This window comes from Microtus oregoni, unplaced genomic scaffold (genome assembly GCF_018167655.1).
Source record: "Microtus oregoni isolate MIOR12 unplaced genomic scaffold, Mior012 000036F_ref0000092, whole genome shotgun sequence".
In the NCBI taxonomy this organism is placed as follows: Eukaryota; Metazoa; Chordata; class Mammalia; order Rodentia; family Cricetidae; genus Microtus; species Microtus oregoni.
The window spans coordinates 18,845,438-18,853,008 of NW_024543095.1; positions in this window are offsets into that span (position 1 = coordinate 18,845,438).

Genomic DNA, 7,571 nt, shown 5'->3' on the forward strand with positions numbered 1-7,571 from the left:
ATGCAGGTTATAAGGAGGATGAGTAGCTGGGGGTAGGAAAGCCTGTGTGTTGAATCAGCCTGGACAATTACAGTAGGAGTTGGTGGAAAGGGGTGGGAAGGGCCAGGATGGGCTCTGAGATGTGCCCATCATACTACAAGTATGTGTGAATAGAGACCAGAGGAGTCTGAAGGCTTCTACTGACTTTGGTATACACGGTAGGTACATGTCAATAGGGAGTCAGATGTCTCATCCGTCAGGGGAAGAGGAGATGGAGAAGTGGCTCTATGCATACAGAAACCATTTCATAATTTCCTGTGCCAGCAATCCTATAGTCCAGTGTGATCTGAACCAAGATTGTCATTTCTGGACATATTCACTGCCTTTTGGGATCTTGGGAATTGGAGATTCCTCTGGACCTGACAGAGCCTCCTCTCCCTCTCTCTCCCTCCTTCTTTTCTTTCCTTTTTAAATTTTTGGAATAGGTTCCTGTTGGACCCTAGAGTTCAGTTACCGAGGAGGAGTCACCCCAAGAATACACTCTCACACCTCAGTTGATGTAATAGCAAGAGGATTTTAATTCTGCCACTGTAGGTTCACTTAGCATTTCAATGCCAAGGCCCCCAATGCCTGTTACAAGCCGTTTTTAAAGCAAAAGCCATAGAAACAAAAGGGCAAGGAACTCGGGGGTTGTTTTCCAACTATTAGGATTGGCTTATTCAGGGAGCTTCTAATAACAAGTGGTCTGAGCCAGGGCTGGAGAGCAGTTGCCAGATGGGAGTCATTCTGACCCCTTTCCAGGGACAGTCAAAACATCTGTGGACATCTGTGGGTTATCTTGTCCCAATTCTAGAAACAGAGCTCTATTTGGAGAACATCCACAAGGACATAGGGAGATGGAAAGTTCCCAACATCTCAGTAAATACCTGTATAGTGGTTAGATTCCCGAGGGGGCGGGGAAGCACTAAGGCACTAAGACTGAGGGCTCAGTAATGGCCTCAGAATTGTCTTAAAGTTCTACAGTTCCCACTATATATTCTGGCTGGCCTGGAACTTGATATGTAGACCAGGCTGGCCTCGAACTCAGAGAGATCCATCTGCTTCTGCTTCCCAAGAGCTGGGATCAAAATGTACGCCATTGCCCCCAGCTGTGCCTCTTTCAAAGCCTTCGCTGTTAAGCTATCGTCCAAGTCTTTCCTTTTTCTTTCTTTCATATTTACTTTGAGTGTGTGTGTCTGTGTGTGTTTACACAAGCATGCCACTACACGCATGTGGAGGTTGTCAGGTTTCAGACTGGCTATTTAACATATTCAAAGAAGACAACTTTAGAGCCAGTCCTCTCCTTCCACCACGGGGGTGGGGGGCAAGTGTTAAACTCAAGAATATCAGGCTTGCCGGGCGGTGGTGGTGTACGCCTTTAATCCCAGCACTCGGGAGGCAGAGACAGGTGGATCTCTGTGAGTTCGAGGCCAGCCTGGTCTACAAGAGCTAGTGCCAGGACAGGCTCCAAAGCCACAGAGAAACCCTGTCTCGAAAAAACTAAAAAAAAAAAAAAAAAAAAAAGAACATCAGGCTTGGCAGCAGGCACTCTTTCACGATGAGCCATCTTGTTGGCCTCCATCATTCCATTTTTATGGGAGGGTTCTTAAAGGTAAGCCCAGCTACAACTCTTCTTCCCCATTCCTCAATCTTAAGGGACTTGGTCACTGTCATTGACTTGGGTATCTAGTGCTTGAGTTGGTACTGAAGTGAGAAAAACACATTTGCTAAATCCTGACCTGCTAAAACAGAAGGCAACTTGACCCTCAGGAACTTCTGCTAACCTGCATTGTTCTGCTTCTATGACCAGAAGGCTTTCTGCTTCCTGATCAAACAGAAACTCCATGGTATCTGAAAGGGTTAAACTCTCTGACTTTTACGACTGAATTTAGGTTTCTGTTCTTGGCAAAGCACACACACAGGTGTCTCTCCCAGCAACAAGCCAATTATCTACTGCATCCTTCCATCCAGAGCCAAGGGGGAGAAGAAACACAGAGGGTCTAAGTCGGTCTCAGGATCTCAAGGACAAAACCAGCAGCACCCTTCTGAGTCATGTCCAAGCTTGTACATACATGTCCAAAAATGATAACATGAAACCTCAGCTAATTAAACATATACTAATGTAACTACTGCTTGCTTAACCAGCTAAGTCTGAGATGACCTGACTGCTCCTAAACTCCCCTTAGCTATGCTTAAAAGGAGCCTACACATTCTTCTCAGAGTTTGTGGCCATTTTGTACAGGTGAAAAAGCCCACATGCATTGGCCTAATAAACACTCTTTGTCCTCCACGCTATTTGAGTCTGGGGTCTTCAGCGTTTCCTCGAACCCTATAACTCTACTTGGTGACATAACTGTGCCCTAGTCTTATTAAAAGTTCATATCCTGTCATGCTTGCTGACAGCAGCTACGTCAGCAGGAGGTACCAAACTTCTGCTTTCTTCACCTTTATAACCCTCTGCTCACTCAGCTCGGGTTGTATCTTTAGACCCGTGGTCACAAGCCAAGCATGTGGGCCCCCAGCTGGGGCTGTGGGGCTCAAGGAAAACGCAGATTCACAGACTGTCCTGGTTGGTCACCTTGTCTTGGGTGACAGCAACTGAGTTACAACATTGTAGAGATTCCATCAAGCATATCAGTGCCACCAGGTAAATCATAAGGAACCAAAGGCCAGGTGTGATACTACATAATTTCCACACTCTGGAAGGAGGCAGAGGTAGCAGAACTTCTCAGAGTTTGTGGCCAATCTGATCTACATAATTTTTTTCTTCCAGTTCCAGGATAGCCAAGGCTTCAGAGAAAGGATGCTCTTTCTTTCTTTCTTTTTCTTTTTTAAAAAGATTTATTATGTATACAATGTTCTGTCTGCATGAATGCCTGTCAGTCAGGAGAGGGCGCCAGATCTTACTACAGATGGTTGTGAGCCACCATGTGGTTTTTGGGAAGTGAATGCAGGACCTCTGGATGAGCAAGCAGTGCTTTCAACCACTGAGCCATCTCTCCAGCCCCCCATTTTTTTTTGTAAGGTGAGGTTTTCTCTGTGTGGTCCTGGCTGTCCTGGAACTAACTCTATAGACCAGGTTGGTTTGAAGTTACAGAAATCTGCCATTGCCTCCTGAGTGCTGGGCTAAAAGGTGCACGCCACCACTGCCAGGATTTTTTTTTTTTTTTAGACAAAGTCTCTCTCTGTTAAATAGCTCTGGCCATTCTGGAACTCCATATGTAGACCAGGCTATCCTGGAAGTCACAGAGAGCCAATTGCCTCATCTCCTGAGTGCTGGGATTAAAATTGTACTATCACCACACCAGCTAACAATTTACACACACACACACACACACACACACACACACACACACACACTTTTGTCCAAATTGGGCAAGAAAGGAAGTTTAGATAGACTGGCCCAGGAACTAGAAGTAGTGTGGGCTTTTAATCCCAGTACTCAGGAGGCAGAGGCAGGTGAATCTCTGAGTTTGAGGCCAGCCTGGTCTACAAGAGCTCGTTCCAGGACAGGCACCAAAAACTACAGAGAAAACCTGTCTGGAAAAAAAAAAAAACAATTTCCCTTGGTGAGCAAAGTTGCAAGGTGCAAGGTGGTTGGGTGGTGCATTGTTCAGCTGTGTGGATGAAGGGTGTGGCTGCATTTAGGAACCTTTAGCTTTTAGCATCAGCTCATTAGCTGCTCTATATTCTTGTTCCAGATATCTCAGGAAAGGGAGGATGAAAGCAGTGTTAAGGCAAAGTTGGCGGCCTTTATAGCAAATGCTAACTGTGCAAGGTTTCTTGTTTCTCAATTTGGTGGAGGCTTCATTCAGATTCCTGGCTTCATTCAGAATCCCTTTTCTTATCCTCATGCCGTTTTTTGTCTAGCCTGCCTTAGTGCAGCAATGCACAGTATTTTTTGATCTTAGAAAAACTCTATCTCTTTTCATCACCTGATGAAGGTTAATATTCAGGAGGATGCCTATATGTCTTTCTTTGGGTTCACTTTCTTATTTAGCTTCTCTAGGATCACGAATTATCCTTTATTTATGGCTAGAAACCAAATATGAGTGAGAACATCCCATGTTCCTCTTTTTGGGTCTGGCTTACCTCACTCAGGATAGTGTTTTCTATTTCCATCCATTTGCATGCAAAGTTCAAGAAGTCCTTGTTTTTTACTGCTGAGTAGTACTCTAATATGCATATATTCCATACTTTCTTTATCCATTCTTCCATTGAAGGACATCTAGGTTGTTTCCAGGTTCTGGCTATTACAAACAATGCTGCTATGAACATAGTTGAGCATATACTTTTGTTGTATGATAGGGCATTTCTTGGGTATATTCCCAGGAGTGGTATTGCTGGGTCCAGGGGTAGGTTGATCCCGAATTTCCTGAGAAACTGCCACACTGCTTTCCAAAGTGGTTGCACAAGTTTGCATTCCCACCAGCAATGGATGAGTGTACCCCTTTCTCCACAACCTCTCCAGCAAAGGCTATCATTGGTGTTTTTTATTTTAGCCATTCTGACAGGTGTAAGATGGTATCTTAAAGTTGTCTTGATTTGCATTTCCCTGATCGCTAAGGAAGTTGAGCATGACCTTAAGTGTCTTTTGGCCATTTGAACTTCTTTTGTTGAGAATTCTCTGTTCAGCTCAGTGCCCCATTTTATAATTGGGTTGTTTAGCCTTTTACGGTCTAGTTTCTTGCTTCATCAGGCGATGAAAGGAGACAGAGACAGAGACCCACATTGGAGCACCGGACCGAAATCTCAAGGTCCAAATCAGGAGCAGAAGGAGAGAGAGCACGAGCAAGGAACTCAGGATCGCGAGGGGTGCACCCACACACTGAGACAGTGGGGATGCTTTACTGGGAACTCACCAAGGCCAGCTGGCCTGGGTCTGAAAAAGCATGGGATAAAACCGAACTCGCTGAACATAGCGGACAATGAGGACTTCTGAGAACTCAAGAACAATGGCAATGGGTTTCTGATCCTACTGCACGTACTGGCTTTGTGGGAGCCTAGACAGTTTGGATGCTCACCTTACTAGACCTGGGTGGAGGTGGTGGTCCATGGACTTCCCACAGGGCAGGGAACCCCGATTGCTCTTTGAGCTGATGAGGGAGGGGGACTTGATTGGGGGAGGGGGAGGGATATGGGAGGCGGTGGCGGGGAGGAAGCAGAAATCTTTAATAATTAAATAAATAAATAAAATAAAAAAAGAAAAACTCTAAGTAACTATTTGGTCGTAACCAGTTTAATTATATAAGATCTTTTCTCATATGCAGTATCATCCATAAATAAATAATATTTCTCTCTCTCTCTCTCTCTCTCTCTCACTCATTTTTCTCTGTGTAACAGCCCTAGCTGTCCCAGAGAGACCAGATACCAGAGAAGCCCAAACTGCAATAAGCAAGGTTTATTGTTTACTTGATACAGGCTAGCTCCTTCGCAGCGAGGCAGGGAGGAGCTCAAATCCCTCTATGGGGTTAGCTTTTTTAAAGGCAAAAACTACAAGCCCTTCAGGACTATCAGTGGGGTTTGGGGCGGGTGCAAGGTCTTTGCTCTTTCCCCTCCTGCTAAGTCAGCTTGTTCTTTGTTTTTAAAGCAAGGTCACCCTATACCTGAATCAGGACACATTTATCAGGCTCCACCAGGTGGCTGGGCGTCCTTGTGCTTTGAAATTTCCCAAGTGCTAGGAAATTTCTTCTTGTTCCTTCGAGAATAAGGGAGGAGGGTCTCACACTATAGACCAGGCTGACCTTGAACTCACAGAAATCCACCTACCTCTGCCTCCCAAGGGAGGGGGTTTAATCAGCATGGGGAGGGGGGAACCTCTGGTTTAATTTATTTGACCATGATCGTTTGGGTTAGTGGTCTTTCAGGATGTGTTAGGTTTTGGGTAAGGTTTACTTAAGAGGAAAGTGAGGTAGATTACCAGGGAACTAGGCATTTATTAGAAGAGCTGATGGCATAGATAGACAGAATGAAGGGCAATGGCAGGGCAAGGGGCTTTAAGGAGAGCTCAGGCCCCAGGACCAGAGACAGACAGCAAGGTGGGGGTCTCTGAAGAGATCCAAAGCCATTCTGTCAGAGGAAGGAGCCTCTTCTAGCAAGCTCTCTGGGGATGGAAGATTTCATAGCAAGAGCTGGTACCAGACAGGAGGCACGGAAGTGGGAAAATACAGAACTAAACATAGAACATGGTATCCCTTGGATGTAAACTCACTTCCCAAGTCAATGTCGTGGCCCTGGGAGGTCAATTAGCTAGGGACTCATAATGTCTCTGTAGGATATAGAGTGTGACGGCTGTGTGTGTGCGCGTGCGTGCGTGTGTGCGTGTGTAGGGGACACTGCTGTGAAGCTGCTGGGGTCAGGCCAACCCAAGGCTTTCCTGAAGGCTATGATGTTTGGAGAAGGATTATGTTTCCTTGTGTAAAACCAGGAACATTAATGGCCTGGGGCCAGGATACTGGGGAAGCTTTGATTCTGGAACCCAAGTCCTTCCCTTAAAGGTTAAGGTATTAGTACCAAGAATGATGTGAGCTGGGTCTGTAATTCACTTGAGAAACCCTGTGTCCTTTTTGTGCAACATTACTTGATTAGCTTTCTGTTGACCTTGTCCCAGTGTGTGATGGTTTTCTTCTGACTGTTCAATTTTTCCCTCAAAAATAATATATATGATGCTGTACTTAGTAAATAAGCTGGCCCAAGTCTTTGGCTCATTCAGACCTGATCTCAAGGTTCCTGTCTTCTTAATTTCTGATCTCCTGAATCAGGAACAGGATCCTTAGGAACCTTATTGAAGAATGACCTGCTAGTCCTGTGACAGGGTAAGACAGTACAGAAGTAGTGGTGGCGCACGCCTTTGATCCCTGCACTGAGGAGGCAGAGGCAGGCAGGTCTCTGAGTTCAAGGCCAGCCTGGTCTACAGAGCAAAGTTCCAGGACAGCCCAGTTCCGAGCAAATCTTTTCTTTTTTTTCCGAGACAGGGTTTCTCTGTGTAACAGCCCTGGCTCCCACTTTGTAGATCAGGCTGGCATTGAACTCAGTGAGATCTGCCTGCCTCTGCCTCCCGAGTGCTGGGGTTAAAGGCGTGTGCCACCACTGTCCAGTGTCAGAACAAATCTTATTATTACCTGTTGTGCCCAGATTACAATAAGCAAGGTTTAATCAGCATAATACAAACATGCTTGGAACCCCTGTCTACTGAGCCCGCTATAGCGAGGTAGAGAGAGGAGTTGTATCTCCTCTGGGGTAGGCTTTTAAAGGCATAACTACAAGGAGGCTTTTTGAAGTTGCTTTGGTGTGGGTGTAAGGTCTTTTGCTTCCTCCCATTCTGCTAAGTCAGCTTTTTCCTTGTTTTCTTTATCACCAGGTGACTGGCTAAGTGACCTCCTACTTGGAATCTCCTAGATGGAAGAGGGGAAGGCCACTATCTTCCTGGGAAAACATTCTGCTAGGAAATTTCTTCTCGCCCCTTTGAGAACAAGGGGTGAGGGTCTTACACACCCCTTTGCCACAGTGAAGTTGTTGGGATTGATTCCATATTTACTTATAGCTGGTTTAAG